Source organism: Lathamus discolor, chromosome 8 (genome assembly GCF_037157495.1).
Source record: "Lathamus discolor isolate bLatDis1 chromosome 8, bLatDis1.hap1, whole genome shotgun sequence".
NCBI classification, from domain to species: domain Eukaryota; kingdom Metazoa; phylum Chordata; class Aves; order Psittaciformes; family Psittacidae; genus Lathamus; species Lathamus discolor.
This window is the reverse complement of record NC_088891.1, coordinates 16,642,725-16,663,515: the sequence shown is the minus strand read 5'-3', so window position 1 is coordinate 16,663,515 and position 20,791 is coordinate 16,642,725. Positions and strand designations below refer to the sequence as shown.

The following is a 20,791-nucleotide window of genomic DNA, read 5'->3' as shown; positions in this document are numbered from 1 at the left end:
CGACGCCCGCGCTCCGGAGCACGGGGCCTGCCAGGCAGGCCAGGAGCAACCGGGCGGTGCGGGCAGCGGGCCGGGAGGGACGGGCTCCCCGCCGCGTCCCGCCAGCACGGCCCCTCGAGGAGCCGCGGCGGTGGGGCTATGCGCCATGCAGGTTCCCGGGCTGCCGGCGGTATTCTCACACGCAGCTTCCCGGGCCCAGCAGTCTCCTTGGCGTGTGGTGCTGAGGCAGGCACACAAAAGACCGATTGCAGCTGCCCCCTCATCCCCGCCGCGGCGCCTCAGGGCTGGGCACCGGCTCCACCGCCACCAGCAGGGGTAAGGAGCGGGGACGCAGGCCAGGGCACCGGCGGCCAGTGCCGTCGGGGGACCGGCGGCTCTGCCGGGGGTGGGGCGGCAGCATCGCTGCAGGTCCCCTCAGGGGCGCGGGGAGCCCTTGTGGCCGGGCCGGCGCTGAGGGGGCGTCACGGGAGCTGGCGTTGCTCCCCTCGAAATCGGGTCTGGGGGCTGCCCGCCACGAGAGGCTGTACTCGCCGCTGCCGCACCTCCATCCCCATCCACGTCCCTTGGCAACCGAGCGGCCCGCAAGGGTACGGGGGTCGGGGTGAACGAGAGCCCCTCCGGCATGGCGGCGCCGCCGGGGTGGTCGCGGTCGGTGGTGGTGGGGCTCAGGCGCACAGGGTACCGCACGCCCACACGTCCCCGCTGTCGCGGAGCTGCTGCTCTGTCTGCTCCGGCGGGGCGGCACCGCCTCCTGTCAGCCGCTGGGGAGCTGGCAGCGACCACCGGAGCCGGGCTGCCGCTGAGGGCGGCGGGCGCCTCCGCCGCCGGCTCGCCATCGGCCCTGCCCGCCATCCCGACCGCCTCACCTCGGCCCTGCCTCAGCGCCTGTCCTCGGTAATGCAGGGACCGACCATGCAACGCGTGCACAATGCCGGTGTTCTGTGGGAGGGCGGGAGGCTTAAGAGTCTGTTTGCGTTAATAGATTCAAAATAAATGCGAGAGGAGCCCTCGCCTAATGCAGCACCGCCAAGAGTTTGCATATGTTTCTGATTTCATGCCTCCAGTGTAGCAAATGAATCAGAGCTTTTGATCCACTCTTTTTCCCATTCCCTTCATCATGAGATCCAGAGGGAAAAAGCTGCTCAGTTAAGAATACTTGATTTTTGTTGGGATAAGGTAGCATGAGACACAATAGCTTGGTCTGTTTTACCCTCTTTGAACAGCTTTTGAATATGTGGGGGGGTTTGTATTGCCATAACAAAAGGCATGGGGGTGGGGAAGGGGAAGGGAATACTGCGTTTGGAGCTGCAAATGCTGGCTTATTCTGCCTCAACTAGCAGCCTGTGCTTTCAGATTTACGTACTTTGCATCCTCAATGTCATTTTGATGATGGCTGTTGCATGATAGTGAGGGCATACAAGAAGTAAAAGCAAGAGGTCATACAACATCCATAGTGCAGAGATAACATCCACTGCAGACATGTTTAAGAGAAGTCTTAAATTACTGTGACCAGTTTGGGTACAAAAATGCAAGTAGTTTTTCAGTTGTATTACCTGATCAAGGCCACCATGAAGGGGCTGGGAAATCTGTTTGCAGAAAGGGTATTTCATGTATTATGCCCGTTGCCCAAGAATCGCTCATTGCTTAACCAGCAGACCTGAAAACAGAAACAACTGCTACTTTAGTTTTATCTGACTGTGTGTGAGCAATGGTATTTACACGTAAAGGTAATTTTAAAGGAGAGGAATTTCAATGTAATCCTTTATTGCTATGTAAGTAAAAATACAGTGTTTATGCTGGTTATGCTATGTTGGAAAGCATAAGGCTGAAGTTTATGTTGCAGCATAAGGTTCGGCCTAGGTCAATTTATAGCTCTATAGTCCCATGTTCCCTTCCATATGGGACAGACAAGGATGAAAAACTTTCTTTCTATATGTCATTCTATGAACACTAAAGTACTAAAGGTGAAGCCCGTGTCCATACTCCACTTCAGGCTCACAGGATTTCGGGCTGCAGACTTGTCCTTATAAACCTTGATTGTCAGGCGTCCTGAACCTAAATTCTCTGATAGTTTAGCCCTTATATGCAATTGTAAATATCTAAAGCTATTTTTAAAATTGCAGTGTTGCCTCTAATCAGCAGCTGCATTATTGCTTCCCCTTGATTCTCTGATCTTAAAGGAAAACTGTTATTGAAAAGGCCATAGGTATTCAGCTCTTTTGGTCAGTCTTATGATTCTAAGGAGGAATCCCGAAAAGCACTTTTTTATGCAGTTATTTGGTCAATGCCAGTTCAGGTTGGAGACAGGACATGAATTTAAACAAGAACTAGGTCTTTGAAAAGTGACCTTTGCTTAAGGCTATGAACATGAGAAATCACTTCAAGAAGCATAATTTTACCATCTCTCTAGCTGTTGTGATAAGAACATTTGCTCAGAAGGAATTTGTGAAAATGCCATGATTTAAACCTCATCCAGTTTACCTTGGTTGTAGCCTTTCAACACATCAGGTTTTAAGTGCTTTTGCAGACTTTTTATACCCATTCCCCTTGTAATCTGTTTAAACAAACAAGGTGATGCTTTCATGCTTTAAGTCACTGCAACCATAGAGGCAGGGGAGCAGCCTGCCAAGAAAGCCCAGAGATCCTGGCAGAAAGTAAGCTGCATGTAAACCGGCCATGTACCCTGGCAACAAAGATAGGCAGGAGAATCTTAGTCTGTATGAACAAGAATGCAGCCAGTAGATCAAGGGCAGTAATTATCCTCCTCAAGTCATCATTCAGTAGACCCCAAATATAGTACTGTGCCCAGTTTTGGCTCCCCTGGTACAAAGAAAATTTGAATGTTTTAGGCCAGACAAGATAATGCTCTGAGTAACTTGATCAGGCCCCACTGATGACCCTGGTTTGAGCAGGATATTGGGTAAGAGACGTCTGACATTCTTTCCAACCTGAATTATTCTGCAGTCCTATGAACAGTTGTATGTTTGTGCCTACCCATATGTGATGCAAGAAGCAGATGTGTTTCAAGAAGTCAGGTGTGTTTTTTTAAGAATGAACTAGAGCTTCCATTCTAGGGATAATCCATGCATCACAGCAAAGATGGAATATAATATCAGTATGATACACTGGCCTCTGTTACGTGTGTAATACTACATTACTATTGGTACAAGTCAATACCTTTTTATAAGCCTCCCAAGGAAGAGAGATTTGCTTGAAATATTTTTATTTTAATGTAGATAAAAGGAAGAACAGTTTGACATCAAGAACCTTTCTACATAATATCTTTTGGCACTCCATAATGTTGCCTTTCAACATTATTGCAGGAGACATAATGGCAGTTCTTATGGCTGGAGAAAGTAAAGCACTGATGCAGTCACATGCACTTCACAAGTTAAGAGGAAGAGCTGAAAGCCGAATCAGAATTCATGAGTTTTTAGTCACTCCTCAAAACATGCAATCACCGGGTTCGTTCTAAGTGCTTTGCATGCTTGCAAATGCTTTCAGTCTACTGGGGAAAACATTGAAATGCAAGATTTTTTAATTTTTTTTTTTTTCTCTCTGGGGACCCATTTTCCCATGAGGGCTGTATGAAAACCACCATGTGCTTCTTGCAGCGTTCAGTGTTTTAGGCGTATGCTGCCTTCAGGAGCTGAACATGCAGCTCTTAGGGTTAGTCATGGCATCCATGAAAAGAAGGCTGTCATTCCAGTTCTCAGCTTTGTCTGAACTTAAGTCTCATCTCGGCTAATGATACTCTTTTTCTAGAAGAAAGGTCTTGCACAACTAGTAAAAATACATACAGAATGAGTTGTTTCTGCTGGTAGGTAAAGACACTTATTTGAATACATGACATTCGTTTCCTTTTTCATTGCAGTACTTACTGTCTTCATTCACCTGCTGCAGCAGAGGAAGGTGACTTGCACTTAAAGAAGAGTAGGTTAGAGCTGAGCAGACTGGTACAGAAAACTCTGGGATTAATAGGTACTTCCACCTACACAAAAGATGGAGAACTAGAAGCCCTGTAGGTAGGGACAAGAAGGAAAAGGTGTTATTGTTCTCAGATAAGGTTGCATGAAATACTGCTGAAGATGCATATTCTGAAGTATGCAGGAAGGGATTATTTTGTTTCAAAATAGAAGTAAATGAAGAGGAATGGAAAGTTGGGAAAAAGGTGTATGGAAAGTCTTGCAATAGAGAAATATGTCAGCTTTTATCAGTGTGAGGTTTGGAGTCTAAATGAGGATTTTGAAATAGCAGTACTTCTGCAATTCAGACATCTGCTGATACCCTCCTGGACTACCAGTGGAAGCTGCACAGAAGATGTCTTGGGATGGTTTTCACTATTAAGATGATGTTTCCTTCAGAAAATAGCTCTTCTAATTACAGACTTAGGAATGAAGATTCAGCCACACAGGAATAACTTGCTATTGTTTTATTACTTAAAAGGCAGGTTGAATATCTACATTCTGTTAATTGAATGAAGTAGTTTTAGAACTTCATTTTGTACACTGACGTTAGGAATATTTGTGGGCATGCCATCAGCTAGCATTATTTCCAGACTTCTGTCTTTCCTTTTACTTGATGAGACACCACCTCTTTCCTTCTTCCTCCTGACCCCAGCACACTTGTCAACTACAACCTTTGCAGAAGCTCCTCTTCCCAAGTCAACTTTACAGTAACTCTGGTCATTTCAAAGAGTGAAATCTGCTGGTTTCATTCATAAATTGCTTCTACAAGAGAAAGGCCAGTTTTTCTTTTTTGTGTCATCTATCTTTGTGTGTTAAGGATCCAATCCTTGAAGAATGTCCTTTCGCCTGAGGACAGTGGTTAGATTTGGTAAGATTCTGTAATGTGGTCATAGCAGGCAAGTTACTTTTTACTGCCAGGAGTGTAGCAACATCTTCTTAAAACAAACAAAACAGCTGACAACCCAATATAATAGCTTTGTAACACTAACCATGAGTGGTAACATTGTTCTGGTGGGTTTGCAGACCCTAAGTGGTTGACCACTGTCATCCAGAATGCCAAGTGATGTTGTCTAATACAGGAGCATAGGCTTCTGGTTTCATTTCCATTTTCCCCAGTAAGGTATTTTTCTTGCAGTGACTGTATAAGAGACATCTCTGCTTTTCCATTTTTCCACTTTGAATTTGTTGTGAGTGACAGCCAAGTGATTATCTTAGCATGACACTGCAGTATTCTCTAGGGGATTTAGTGAGATAGTTAATTCCAGTAAAAATTGAACAGAAAATTCATATTTCGGCAGATAATCAGAGGTGGAGAATTCACATTCTTATGTATAGACTTTTATCATTCCATCTCAAAGTGTTAAGGGCCTGAGTCCATAGAATGAGATTCATTCTGCTGAGTTTTTAGGAATGACAGCAGAATGATCCCCTGGGATTACTCTGTGGTCTGTTGCTCTGGATCAGCTGCCAAAGAAGGAAGTATGGGAATAAATACAGAAGACTTTGCATATCTTCAGGTTCTAACAGTTGATGTAAACCTTAGTTGCTCTACAGACTAGCAAGAAACAGCGGTGACAATGTCACCCCAATTGTCCACATACATACTGTGCCCATCTGTGGGAGAATCACATGGACAGACCTCTTAAGGGCCACTGGATGGTACTCCATAAACCTCCTGCATGCAAAAGACTACTGGTCTCATGTGAAGTGATCCTGTAGCACCCAAGAATCCTTAATCACAGGGAAGATTAAGTCGTTACAGCATTTCATACTAAGGAAGAAACAAAGTGCACCAAAAAACAGGTGGAACCCGCTCTTGCTGTCACAAAGCATTTGTGACAGTGCAGACGCTGTTTTATTACTTGGTAATAAAACTTGGAGAAAGCTCAGGAAGGGATCTAAGGTACTGACTTGCTTTAGAAGTTCTGAACTGATTACACAAATAAAACTAGCATATAGGAAAGGAAGAGAACATGGGAGGAAGGACGGAAAAGAGGAGAAGAAACAAGATAATCTGTATTGGTGGTGGTGACTGTAGTATGTCTATATGTGAAAATTCCCTGAGGAGGAAGAGGAAGTGACAGGAAATTTGGAAGTGTAGGCTCCGAAAGAGTGAATATTTAGGTAGAAATAGGGAGCCTGTATAAAACATTAGTTACGATTTCAAAATCAAGGTGATACCTGCCTCAAATTACATGAAACACAAGACTATGAAGTCATCAGTGTCTTATCTGCAACAAAGCAAGATAAACAACTACCAAGAAACAAAAAATTCAGGCTGTATATCTGTCTCTTTGTGTTCCGTTATTCCAAAAACATTTAGACAAGCATTTCTAAATAGCATTCCCCCCCCCCCCCCCCCCACAAGCTGTAACAGAGCAAGAAGCTCAAGTTCCACAAGGACAGCACCTATCCAAGCAGTATTTTAAGAACCTCCCAGAGGAGTAGCTCTGTTTGGCATTCAGACTGCAGGTCCAGTGAAATAGCTGATTTTTATGTGACAGAAAGAATCATAAAGGAAATAAGATTGCCACACAGCCCTCTGCATACTTACTGCCTTCATGCACCTGACAGAAACAATGGTACTTGGGTGAACTTCCTGTCACCCACTGTGCCCTTCAAAATCAGAAGATCATCTGCTGTACTTCAGTGGCTAGTTTGTGTTTCTAGGGAGTCTCAGAACTGCTAAGTAAGTTTGGCTTTTCTGTGTTCTATATGGTAATATATTCCTGAGTGCCTGATTATGGAAGCAACTGAAGTGAAAAAGTGTTGCACAGACCAGACTCTGTTCTGGAATGACATAGAATTTTATTCTATTTTCCCCTATCACCAGGAGTGAAATCACATCAAAAAACTGAGGTTACTTTCTAGAATCATTGATACCACAAAAATATCATTCCAGTGCAAGGCCAAGTGCACACTTTTGGTTTAGTTAAATCTTAAAGTAGGCCTCAAAGCTTGTACTCTAAAAGCCAAGAGAGATGCCTTTTCAATGCATGGGGGAGGGTGCATGGAGATCAGATTGCTTGTTTCTTGTTCAGAAGCAAGATTGCTTCAGAGCAGCTATACTCCTCATATCTGTATTGAATCTCTCCTGGGAATGAAGTTTTGCATTAAACATTGTAATTAAGCATATATGTTTTTTTCATTTATTTGTTCTAACCTGTAGCTTTTCTGTCTATTAAGGATGGCCATCCTGCCTGCCATCAGTTTTCACAGGGTTGCTGTGGTGTCTTGAGTTTCAAAGACCACTACAACTACTAATGTAGGAATAGTCATAAAGGCAATTACAAAAGAACACAAAGGTCCCTTCCAACCCAAACCATTCTCTGATTTTACTCTTCTAAACTGATCCATTTGGGAAAGGAGCAGACTTGCCTTGGTTCTATGCTCTTACTATGCAGCATAGCATGTTGCCATGCTACCAGAATTACTTGCCTTGATATTTAAATTAACCCTTAATAGATTTGTATTTAAAAAGCATGAATTGTTAATACTACATTAAAGTATAAAATAACCTGACAAGACATAAAAAATTGGTGACAAATTTTATGTATTTTTGGCTTCTACTGATTTTCTTTCCTAAATAAACCATAATAACAAATCTCAGAGAGGAACAAACCAATGAAATATGGAAAGGTTCTGTTTGGTAGTGCAATAAAGGTTTGTATCAGGTGAGGAATATAAATTAAGTTTAAATACTTAATGAAAATGTGCATCTTGTCTACTTGAATAAGTGCCTCTTGCCATCCTCCATAGACTGATTTAACACTACAAAGTTATTACATGTTCTTTTTGTTGCTGGGTTGTGGAGGAGAAAGGAATGCTATATTTTATATGTATGTGTGTGTGTATATACATATGTGTGTGTGTGTAACATCCTTTAGGCACAAAACCTTGTGTTACTGGCAGACAACTCTTGATTAGAGATAAGGCAGCTTTAAAAAGAAACATCTCTGTGATATTCTTAGCCAGTCAATCAGTGTGGCTTTAATTATGTAGAAGTATTTGATGTTTTACGGCCCAGGAGATAAGAGCTGTTGCATGCTGGATGATAGAAACGAAAGGAATTCTGCTGGTGACTAGAAATTCCATCCTCAGTGCTGCATCAGAGGCATAAAAATGAGCACTGGAGGGAAACTCTTCCTAGTAAACATGGATTTGCATTGCATTTCTGATTCCAGTATTATGAAGGTTGTTAGTGGCAGAATTCATCATTCCTGGTAAATGACTGCCTGCTTTCTTGATGAAAGACTTGCCTTTTTTTTTTTTCTTCTTTTTTGTAATGATAAAGGATTTTACTTTGTGTTTTCAGTGGTAGGGGGAAATTTCCCTCTGTTTTTCGTCTAAAGTAAAAGGCACAGAAGGTGTCATTTATATTACTCTACAATAATCTTGTGTCAGTTTTATTACAGCATGAGATTTATACATTGGCACTGTAATTCTTTTGTACTATCATGCCAGGTAAGATTTAGCTTTTGAACTTCTTAATTGGAAATAAATTTGATGGCCCTGTTTTACAGGTAAGGACTCACTGAAATTACTTTTCTAGAATCACTCACCCTGCTGAGTGACTGAACCAGGAGTAATACTAAGATCTCTGGAATAGCTGCCCAAAGGTCTGTCCACAGTACTGTCTTAACCTGGTTCTTGCTTTGTACAGTATTTAGTAGAATACAGTTAGCTGATCTGCTTGCTGTCATACAAACATCTTACTGTTTGGTACAAAAATGATTTACTTAATGAAAAAGTACTTTATAAAAACCATAATAAAGAACCTTAGTAATCTCTGCTTTGCTTCCTAAAGCCTGAGGGAAAAGTGACTAGTGGAGCAGGGGAGGCATTTTTATTACAGCTCTGCTAGCCCTTTGTGACAGCTTTTTTTTTTTTTTTTTTTTTCCTATCTCTATATTTGTTTTGGAGGTTTTAAATCACAAATTAGTAAAACCTCTGGCTTATTCTTGAGCCAACATTGATTTATCTTAGATTTGTTAATGCTTTTTAGTGTTGGGAGTCTTAAGATATTTAATGGCTTAGTTAAGGCTCCAGCTGTTAGCATGTGAGAATCGCAGCTTCAAGTTTCTACTAAAAACAGAGGCTCCAGGAAGAAAGGAACTGTGAATGTGTACTTTAAACATCTGCAGACAATATGATATCTTTAAATAATTTTGGCATTCTTCTGACTGGCAGTGGCATAGCAGTTGCAGGGAAAATAATTCCTTAATATTAACCAGTATCTTTTTGAATGATACATGCTTGAGTTACTGGTTTTCTTTCTAGATAATACGTAGCATTAACAACCATTCATAATAAATATAAACAAGCCAAATGCCATCCGGAGTTTCAGAAACAGCTGTTTTATCATTAAATAGTTGATGGTGGTACACATTTTCATCTATGTAATGATAATCCTAATTAAATTAATGTAGTGATTAAGGTAATGTTATAACCTACTATAGCACTTGCAAATACCATTGCAAGGTTGGGAAACATGAAATCTATATATTGCTACTCAGATTTTCCTACCCACCCCATTCTCTGGAGCAATGAATCTTGTCTTTTGACAGGAGGAAATCCACATTGACTTTAAGATGATCAAATGAGCTTGTGACTTTGATGGGCTGACAACTGAGCTTGACCCTAACTAATTGGTTGACAACTTGCAACTTGCTGGACTTGGGGGTAGTAGTCCTTCCTCTTCATCTCTTCTTTAGACCATCCTGTGAGGCCTGTGAGGCATACCAGGAGTGGTTTCTCCTGCTGAGCTGCATGCCAGACTTCCTATCCTTGAGTGCCTACTGAGGACTGTAGAGACTCTTGCATATCATAAAGACAAGAAACGGAGAAATTCAAGCAGGATTTTTTAAATAGTAAAGTTTGAAGTTTACCTTAGATGTGGAACTTAACTATACAACATAGTAGCATCCTGAATGAAATGAAAGTGCTAAAAAGAAAATTAAGTCTTTAGTTTATAATAGCCTATGAGCCAATGAAGTATATAGAACCCCTTTATGATAGGCATTTACATAGACAGTTGTATACAGCCATTGCTCAAAACACTCATCTATGTAAATAGACTCCACAGTTTGGTATCTTCTGATTACATTTGTATGATAGAGGAAAAGAATACTGCAAGAGTGTAATAACATAGTACAAAGCCAATATAACCTTGTATTATGGTAGAGATAGGGTGTAAACTACTGGATTTAACTAATAACACACAGACCAAACATTTACTGAAAACTTGGGATAATAGGTATGTCTGTAGTTATCAGTTAAAATAGCTTGTACGTACTTCACTAGAAAAATCTTAATTTGATTTTGCTATTTAGTTGAATTTCGCTCTTAACCTTGCTGGATTAAACTATGACAATAAAAATAGTTACCTTTATAAATGAATGTATCAAATCATCTGCCTATTGAAATATGAATAGCATGTGTCCTCTGCCATGGACACCATAAAAGGATGACTTTGCAGTTATTACACTATTTCCATTGTTGTTCTTGATCAGTACTGTGTCAAGGTGTGAGTGTGTTTGGCTTTTAAGCGAACTCCCTGAAGTCTGCTTCATTCATCTCTCACCTGTAGACTTAATAACAGATTTTTAAGCTCTTTGTGGTAGGAATGCCTGCAGAATACTTAACATAATGAAAAATTGGTTAATGGACTTTTCCATAACACCTGTAATTTAGGATTTATTTTCTGCAGCTGACAGTTGTTACTACAGCAAATACAAGATGAAAAACTGAAAGGAAAATATTATGTACCTGATAGATATCAAAGGGCACAGAAGCTGATTATAGCCTTTCAGTGCTACAGATGATGGTACAAAGTTGTATCCTGCAGGGGAGCCTTCTAAGTGCCAGCCAAAATCTATTGGGAAAGCCCAGGAAAGGTCTGCACAGTGTTAGGTAGTTGCTGTTTTATAGTTGTGAGCAAGTTTTATTATTAAGGGATGGTGGCATATCTTTGCAATATAAGTGGAAGCTAACCTTTGATTTGAACTGAGTGCAGCTCAGTAGTATTTCAAGACTTCAGTTTTGCTACAGGCTACAAACTTCCCTGCAGTACTCTAGTCTCCCAGAATGTCCTACCAGCCCCAGCAGGATACAGCTGTAAGTCTGTAACACTAGGAGGCTACCATGGTGTAGTTGTTCATACCATAGCAATTAACCATTGGAAGATGAAACCTAATTGACGTAATGATAGAAAAATAGCTTTTTTTTTTTTTTTTTCCAATTTTGGGAGGAATTAGTCTACATTTGAATTTCCCAATGACCATGATGATTAAATAATATGTAGTATTCTTTAAGGATCGTATTCTGCCAACTGTAAAACTTCATGCTGTAAATATGTGTAACTGTAGACAAGACATTGCTTATTCAAAACATGATACCAAAATCTGTGTACATACTGTCTTGAGCATCAGTTGGAGATGAACCAATCTATTTATGAACAATTAATGAAAACACTGAAGAATAAGTATCAACAAGACTCACATTGCCATTTGCATTCTTGCCTTAGTAACGACTTCCTGCCCTTTTAATGATAAGAGGTGCAGAGTACGCTATTGGAAAATTCACTGATAAATACAAAATAGACTGACCCATAACGTACCAATGTGATGTCTTAGTTATCTGACAACTATTCCATTTTGATAGGAAAAACATTAATTCTTGAAACTATTATCCAAACACAGAGCTATATTTGTTGAGAACCTAGGAAATGTATTGTTTATTTAAATGCATTAAACAAAACAGAATTATGAAATAAGTTCAGGAGAAATTCTTGTTTTCATACTAGCTTTTATATCTCTCTACCTATCTATCTATCCATCCATCTAGCTTTAAAACTTCATTAATATTCCCCTAGTCCTTTGATAGCCAAGATGACACAAGTAAGGTAATAGACAGATATGAAGCATGAAGCTTCCTAAGTGTAGGTGTCTTCTATACTGCCCCATACTGGGGTACAGCAACCTTGCAGTGCAGGATTAATGCCTTTTATATGATAGTTCTTTTACATATGTGTTTCCATGTGATATTATTGTTTTACACACTGTAGTTAGGCCAACTGCAGTCCGGAGCAGATCTCTTGTTCAGGCCAACTGTAGATCTAAGTAACCCTGAACTTTCAGTTACCATCATGAAGGTCTAAGGGAAAATGAATGCTTCCTCAGACTTTGAGTAGGCTGATATTACATGGGGAACTATGCTCAGAAATGATGCATCTACTGAGGTTTCATCTCCCAGCAATAGACTTGTTTGATTTCATTTTTTTAACTTGAATCATGAAGATTCCATTGTGCTGCTACAGAAATCACAAAATATAGAGATGCCTTTTTCCAAAGATGGTCAGAGACTTTAATAAATATTCAGTCCCTTCCTCTTCGATTTTCAACAACTTCTTCAACTAGACAACATACGCATACCTCCCGTGTTCTTTATAAGCCATTAGGATCTGATGGGATGAGACTTGTGCATCAGAGCCTATGCAGCTAATGGTGTCTAACTTCCAGGCTTTAAGCGGAGCCTTCGAAATAACAGAATTAATACCTACAGTTTCAGTACAGAAAAGTTTGTTCAGTTAAGGATTTTACTTCAACTTTGTGTATGGATTTCTTGAAACCATCTTTTGACTTTTACTGAGAACCGATTTCAAACTAGAGTAGCCAGTTAAGATAGCCAAAGTCACATTTTTTCAAAGAATCCTTTAACTTCAGTCTAATCGCATATTTTATTTCATCCACATGCATTGTTTGTTGAGTTTAAAGGCAATGTTCCCTTATATCCTGAAGGATAAGAAATCCTTTAAAAAAATTGTGCTTCACCCTGTATTTTATTTTATACCCTTCATTTTGAACCATTCATGAAGGGATTTCATTATTTAACAAACAACAGAGTGGTCTTTTACAACAGTCACTAATATTTGCAGAGCACTTGAGTAATGAGTTGTCTCTCTAAAACCTCAGGACTTTCCTAAAACTGGTATTTGGATCTGTCTCCTTACCAAAGATTACTGTCAGAATCCATAAAGTCCCACCTGTTGTCCCTCTGCCCCTCCACTCAAGTTCACTGCTCCCCAAAGAGAAACAGTGGTATGTCTTAGAAATTAGCAGGGACTTCAAAGTGTGTGTTCACCAAAATATGAACGTTGTTTGCTCTTTATGTCAGGATCAGAAAAGAAAAAAAGCTTTGATACCTTCTGTTTGGGCAGTAAAGATATTGAATGAGACAAAAGAAAAGTAAAACATAGCTCCATTCTCCAAAATAAAAGATCACTGTCTTTGGTACCGCAGTTTCATGGGTAGACATCTACATAGGGTAGTAATTTATCTGCTCAAAGCTTTTACATAATTGGCACTTTGTCATATTCTGTCTAAATTATAGGCAGTCATTGGTGAAATACCTGAGTAACCGTGAAGAAGGTTAACTGCTTTGCATATATATGTAGCTACATACTTGGATCTATGCAAATGTAAGTGCATACATAAATATATCCATGTTTTTTCAACTAGATATCTGGAAAAAAAGGCCCTTAATGTCATACATCTGCTTCATATTTATACCAGAATCCACAGATAACAGGAAACTATTTGATTCCTTTAAAATGGAAAGATAGAAGGAGATTGATTTGGGAAAAAGATGTGAATACACAAATACAGATAAATCACATAAAACCAAATAGAGGTTGTTACAAGCAAGAATGAATTAGGCAAATTAAGTACCAAATTTTGTGTCAAGTGTTTTTGACTGACTTGAAGACTTTGTCCAAATATCATTCTTTACATTGATATACAGTAGTAGAGACAGCTTACATCTCAGAAAATTCAGTCTACATCAGCCCAATTTGTATCTTTCCTAACATGATATTGTAGTAACATTTGGAAATAAATCCTTAAATGGAATTGGGAATAGGCTTTCTCTAAATATGCACCTTATTAATTAACTCTTTCTGATAGAATTCTAAGATCCTGGTCCTTTGATGTACAGAGCATCTACAGCTGTGGTGGAAGATTTAAACATTTGTGTAAGTGCTTGATATTTTTTTGGGGAACTGGAAGATCTGTCATTCATGCAGAGAACCAGAGTTCAAAGGAACTACAACATCCTAAATGTAAAACTCCACCTACCCTAATTTAGGATAAAAGATGATATCCTCACTTACAAGATACTGGTTACTGTGGATGATCCATCCATAACTGATTGGGTTTTTTAAAAAGTCATTAAATAATGTGCTAAATTTGCATTGCAAATTGTAGGACGGTGGGCTGTTTTTCTTTACAACTAGATCAAGTAAATTCCACCAAGGTCCGCTGTATACAAATAGGCCAGTAGTGAAGAGCATATTGGCCACCCTGGTTTTCATCCTTTGTTTGCTTAAATTATTTTCTATTGAGTGTAAGGGATGGATATTTTTGTAAATTCACTGTTAGGGTTCACAGATGAAGATTTAAGGAGATTATTTGTGCTTTAGGATTTATTATCTAACAACATGCTGTTCATTTGCCTGATCTCACTAGGGACTAGTTCTTTCATTTGCAATTTATAATTCCATATCTTCAGACATTCATGTTTTCAGATAGCTGAATGTTGGAAACATTCTGCAGTTATTAATATAGTGAATTTTCTCTCAAATGAACTAATAGTTTTTATTCAACTATTATTATATAAGCTTTATATATGATAGGTCCAGTTTAGATATCAGATAATGCTAACCTAGTGGCTTTTTTGAGGAGTCACCTTGGAAGCTCTCCTTTAGTTTTATGCCTGTTAGATGAGGAATGCTGTTTTCTTGTGCCCTCTACTGATACAACTGGTTATCAGCCTTCCAAAAGCACAGCAGCTGAAGCTCACAAGCACATAAACTCTTTCTTTCCATAAACACTGCATCTGGAATGAAGAAGTCAGACTTGTGCTCTGTGTAACTAATGAGACCCCAAGCCTTGGCAAAGGTTGTAAACAAAGATGTGATTGAATCTTACTTCAAAGCCTTATGATGCCCAAGATAAGTTACCGTATATTGGTTGCAGTAGCTTATGAGGTCTTACGCTCTGTGCAAGCAAGCTATTCATATTCCTATAAGGGCAGCTCCATGCACTATGCTTTGTTATATAAGTAGTTTATTCCCTGTAGTAGCGTAGATGTAAGCTGTCAACTGATGAGATTCTGCCATTTCCCTTCTAAGCAATATTCTTCAGTTGCATAGGTCTAGCAGTCAGTGCTTGTAGCTGTTTTCCCCTGCCCCTATTTGTTGCTAAGCTTCACGTTGGCTTAGGTATTTCCTATCAGATTGTACCAGGGACAGAACTGTCAGGTCCAGAGAGAACAGGAGCTGAGACTTGCCATGCAATAAGTGATAACCTTCTCATAAAGCAGGATGCTTAAAACATTGAAATGCAAGAACAGACAGTGAAATGAAAATGTGAGTCTTGCTTGAAATGTCTGAGTTAGCTAAATCTTTATTCTACTTTCAAAGTACACTGCCTGTTTAATTAAAGCTTGAAATTATTTTATGTATGTTGCATTGATTGATTTCAGAATGAGAGGAAATTCTTAACATTCCTATGAGACAAAGCTTCATAATAATTAACCATATTATGTTAGAAATTAGAAAATAACCCTTTTTCTTTCTCAGTGGTTTTCATCCTATTCTTGGCAAGCATTTTCCTATGCTGAATTTCCTGTACTATGACAGCCACTCTGAATTGCTGAAAGTCTTGAAACTCAAGCAGTTTGTAGTCAAATACCTAGGTGCCTTGATTTGATCAGTCTGGTCTGGGATGCTGTAAGTTACCAAAATGCAGTCTAGCATTTTATCGAGTGGCTGCAGTCCCCCCTGCCATGGTCTTACCAAGGGCTCATGCTGTATTCAGTTTTCTTTGGACTATGAAAAACAGAGAGGACAGAATTTCCCCTTTGAAGTTTCACTATGTTTTCAGTACTACTAAATCAGAAATGCATGTTCTGTTATACAGTAATTTTGTAATATAGTACCATATTTTGGTACTGCCAAGTGCCACAAGATTATTAATATTTCATGGAATTTCCTTCCCCCTGTATTAAAAAATAATATTGTCTTGTCTGACATTCAAAGGCTAGAAAAATGCAGAGAAATCAGAAAGAAGACTCTGGAAGAGGCAAACGGTTGTGTATCATTTCTGCACCTGTGCAAAGGTAATTTTCATGCACTAGAAAGCCGTAAGATGCTGTGAGATGAAGCCTGTAGCATGTAAGGAATGATGAAACAGGCAAAGCCAGAGGCAGAACTTCTGGATCCATCTGCTATCCTCATGCATGTAGTGGGAAGCTTCAGTAGGTATGACAGAGCAACTGAAAAAAGCCCTCTTACGTTCTAGAACCAGCAAATTTTCCCATTACACAACACACATAGAGTGCTGTACTCTGAGAATAAAATTTGACCTTGAAGAAGTCAAAGTGTTTGTCACAATACTAACCCTATGCATGGTAAGGTACTTGATTTTGTGCATTTAGAAGAGACATTCATTCTTCCATGCAATGTCTAATTTGTTGTATTTCTCAGTCATGCGTACTAAAACTGCTGACACAAGTATTTCCAGTTTTTATGTAGTTGCAGCTGTTCCTGGCTAGATTTACTCTGTTTTGTTTCATAGTTCTACTGAAACTGTAAATGAGATCTGTTCATGAGGCATCTTGAACTACATACAGAAGTACCCGTAGGGCATTGCATAAATTAATATTCCATCCATGAATGTAGCTAGTAGTTTATCATTTGGCAGTGAGAAACAAGAGATTATGCTGAACAGAACACTCATGTGTATGCTGAAGCAAAAGATTAACATACTAGTGATTGCTCTTTACAACCTATTTTAGTAGTGTTAAATTTAGCAGTTTAAGAAACAACTAAGAACGGTGGTAAGTAGTATCCATATTTTTAGTTTAGCTAATTACATTTTTATGACTGGCATAGAGGATTTGAGTTTATGGAATCTTCGGGTTTGGCATGGAGAAATAGAATTCTTGAGTTGACTTTTGCTGTAACCGCTCATAACTTGTTATGCTGTTTCCAACTCTCTGATTTAAAACAAAACAAACTTGTAATTTATTCTTCACTAGAAAATAGCCCAGAAACTGCACCCAAGCACATGTGAAATAATACTATGATTGCTGTCAGTGACTATTTGGAGCAATTGCATCCAACGATCATCTAAGAATAATTAGGTCTTGCCACCTGGGAAGATGCTACAGAAAAATACCATCAGGGAAATATTAATGAGCTACTATAATCTCCTGATATATAGCTATAAAACAAATTCTAGATAAACAGAAGAATATAGCCTCTTAAGCACATGCAGACAAAAAAATGAACAGACAAATCTCTTCTATTTCTGTGTGTGCAAGGAAAAGAAATGCTCTTGAGCCTCTTCACCTTCAAACATCTCTGCCCCAGGTATATCTCCAGTCATATTTGTGAAAACATGGCCGCTCCACATTAAAACTTGTTTTAGGTTTTATTTCAAACAATTTAAAATGAAAAATATCAGACTTTTCAGTGTTCCTAATGAATTCTTGTGCAGTGTCACAGGGCCATATATAGCCTGATGTGAAGTATGTCATCCTTAATTGACGTCTGTGGCAAAGACGTACAGTTGCGTTAAGGACAGCACTAGTTAGGGTTGGCTGTTAGCTTCAGAATGAGGCATGGACAGGGATGTTAGTTAATTCTAAAAACCTCTGTCAGACACTATAGATCTAACAGTGATCATGTCAGAAAAAACCCGAGTTTTACACCCAGTTCTGTAATTCAGTTTCACTGACACCATCTTTAGTCAGCACTGTTCTTTAAATTTTCTACCTGTGCGAGAAGTGATATCAAGAACGTTATAAAAAGCGGTGTATCAAATTATTTAGGATTTCAGTGATTTAGGATTAAACTGAAACCTTATCCAGGTGAACAGTGATTGGAAAAGGAAGAGGCTCTGGGCATTCCCCATGTAATCTCAGGAGGGGTGAAACATCATAGCGGGTGTTGATTTACAAAGCAGTGTGCACACTGAGCTTTTCTTTTGTTGTTGTTCCACCAGTTAGGTTTACTGTGCTGATCAGTGGATTCAGACCACCTGTAATGCTACAGCATTTAGTATGTTTATTAAGGAAGCAACTTTACATTTACATGGGAAGAGTCCTTTAGTTGTTTTCTGAGAGATGAGTGCTGTGGAATCTTTCACATGACTTTGCTTCTCCCTTTACCTTAAACTGTTCATATTGCTTTGAAATGGGAACATTTTGATTATCATTAATGTTTGAAAGTGGACAACAGCTACCATCTTTTTCTTCCCAGTATTCTGACTACCTTTTGTTTACTGTATTTTTATTTTAAAAACACTGGTAACGTACACTTTGATCTTACAGTAAGATAGGAGTTAGGTGTCTGCAGTGTGTGCTTGTATTTTGGAATATATTTTTCCTATTTGGTTTCCACATTGGTACTTTGCCCTACTGGTTTTTAATAGCGTATTTATCTTTTTGTGTCCTATCATTTTCTCTTTAGTCATCCTTGCTTCCTAATGCCACAAAACCCATTAATTTCTTAATTGAGCTGTTGCAAATATGTTTTATAGTTACATAGTTATCTGACTTGGTTTTTCCCAATATGCTGCTTTATACATATGCTCCATTTTTGTCTCTCTTCAACCAGATTCTCTCAGACTGCTTCCTTAAATTTACCGAGACCTTAGTGCTCCACGTAAACAAAATAGCTGTCATGCTAACAAGTGTCTTCACTGGGTTATTCAGCTAATTCTTCTGCATCATGTCAGGATTTCACTGCTAAAGAATTTTGAGAAAAAGACTTAAATTCACTTGAGCTTAAATGAAAGGTGAAAAAGTACAGGGGAAAAAAGAAAATCTTGATTAGACAAGGTTTGTCCTGAAGAAACAAAGATAAGCTGCCTAGAGGCTGCAGTTTTGCAAGAGTATAGTTGTAGTCTATTAGGCTGGTTGAGAATTGGAAAGAGCATTCTCATTTGTCAGGCAGCATAATCAAAGCTGATGCAGATCTGCAGACCTGCACAACAGTGATAAGGCATCAACATTTTTATGCTGCATGAAGTGTAAACTGGAGTAGTCTGGGGTATAACATAGAGGATTTTTGCCAGTGTTTCATTTACTGTTTGTAACAAGTGACATGCAGTGATTTCCTATGGACAGCATAGAAGATAATTGTGTTTCTGGATGCAAAGAAAGGATTTCTCAGGATGGCAACTGACAATTCCAGAATAGAAATCACTGGGTTTGATAGACTAGGCCCTAGTTCAGTTGCTAATTCTCAGCCCTCAAAGCCATTTCAGAGCCTTCAGTTTTACTGCTTGTATAGTAACAGTAAAACTATTCACACAATTAAGGTTTTACAGGATTGGGATTTTTCATTACTGAAGCACTAATGTTTACTTTTAAGAAGGTGCTTAAGTCCTTTTTTTGCAGACATTATTTGTTCCGCAGGCTGCTGCTTCACAGTTTACAGTGATATTTTTTGGTTTGCAGTAGGAGTAGAAGAGGAGAATGGAAATAAGTAAGAATAGATAGCTCTTGTCATTATGGTTTGAAATCGAACTGATGAAATAGAATTATCTTTGCCTAGCTGTTTAAAATCTGCAGTGACTACAGTAATATGGATTAGAGGCAAATAGGAACATTTTGGAAGGGATTTTGAGAGACATCTCATCATAATCCTAATAGGCTACAAAACAAGTGATGATGTATTCAGAGCTACTTAGAATGGATAGCAGAGAATTACATGTATCTGAGATTTTACAGTTTAATATCTGTTTTCCACATAATGTACAAAGGGATCATTTACTTACTGACATTTATATGACGTATGGGAAGTGTTAGGGTTAGAAACTACTATGAGACTTAATGAATGAGCTATATACTCATTCACTGTAAATTCAAATTAAGTCCAGGAATTTCAATAATAATTTGGAGAAAATTATTCCTCATCACCCAGGAAGATACACTAATGGTGGCATAAAGATAAACCCTTTCTAGGAACTGTGTTATGTATCTGTAGCTTTTTTTGTAGGGGTCTTATTTCACTTTTCAGATTTTAAATGTTTTATTTGCTGAAGTCCTGAGTGCTCTGGTACTGTACAGTCTGTTGATTTTGTTCTCCATGCTACAGCTAACGAAATGGATGAAAGCATATGGTGATGATTAGACTAAGGGTTCTTCATCTTCACAGCACTGTACACATACTGGTTAATTAATCACCCCAGCACTGTTGCAAAATTATCTTCACTTTCTCTTATCTGAACATTTTATCCTTTTTTTCCCTAATAAACCCCCCCCAACCAAAAAACAACAACAAACCCCCAAACACCAACAATCAACTAAAAAAACCAAACACAGCACCACCAAAACCCAAAACCTATCAGAGAATACTTCCATTTTGCACAAGCAAAATGTTGATATTCTGTTTTATTTGGCATCTGGGACCTCGGAGTGCAGTACTTCATTGAAATCATCATGTATTTGAATATAGCATATAAATTAAGCCAGTCTGGTATTCTGAGTTTCTCCAAACAGTTTCTTCAGAAATCAGAGAAACAAGTTGATGTTAAATTGCTGGCACAAGCAAGAAGTCTGTTCATGTCCCAGATCTGAGTAACTGAATGAAATCTGTCTGGTTTTACATAAAGGAGCTGAACAAAGTTTTAAAGTAATAATTACAAGACTTCAGCTCTTTCTTGAAGAAAAAAATCTTTTGAATTTAAGCTGGCATAAAATAGTTCATGTCAAGTAAAAATAAATAAGCACTGTCAAACATATGTTTTTATAAT

At 38.9% G+C, this 20,791-nt stretch overlaps 1 protein-coding gene across 6 annotated transcripts in view; it reads left to right on the top strand.

The window, feature by feature from the left end:
- Positions 1-217: 217 nt before the first annotated feature.
- APBA2 (amyloid beta precursor protein binding family A member 2) overlaps positions 218-20,791 on the top strand; it is an 89,955-nt gene continuing 69,381 nt past the window's right edge. For 5 of the 6 annotated variants that reach the window (XR_010614541.1, XM_065688191.1, XM_065688192.1 and 2 more), the window contains exon 1: positions 218-315. The gene's annotated coding sequence lies outside the window, so the exon portion shown is untranslated. Of the gene's footprint in view, positions 316-16,124; positions 16,146-20,791 lie in introns of those variants that run through there. The other variant, XM_065688193.1, reaches the window with a different exon arrangement.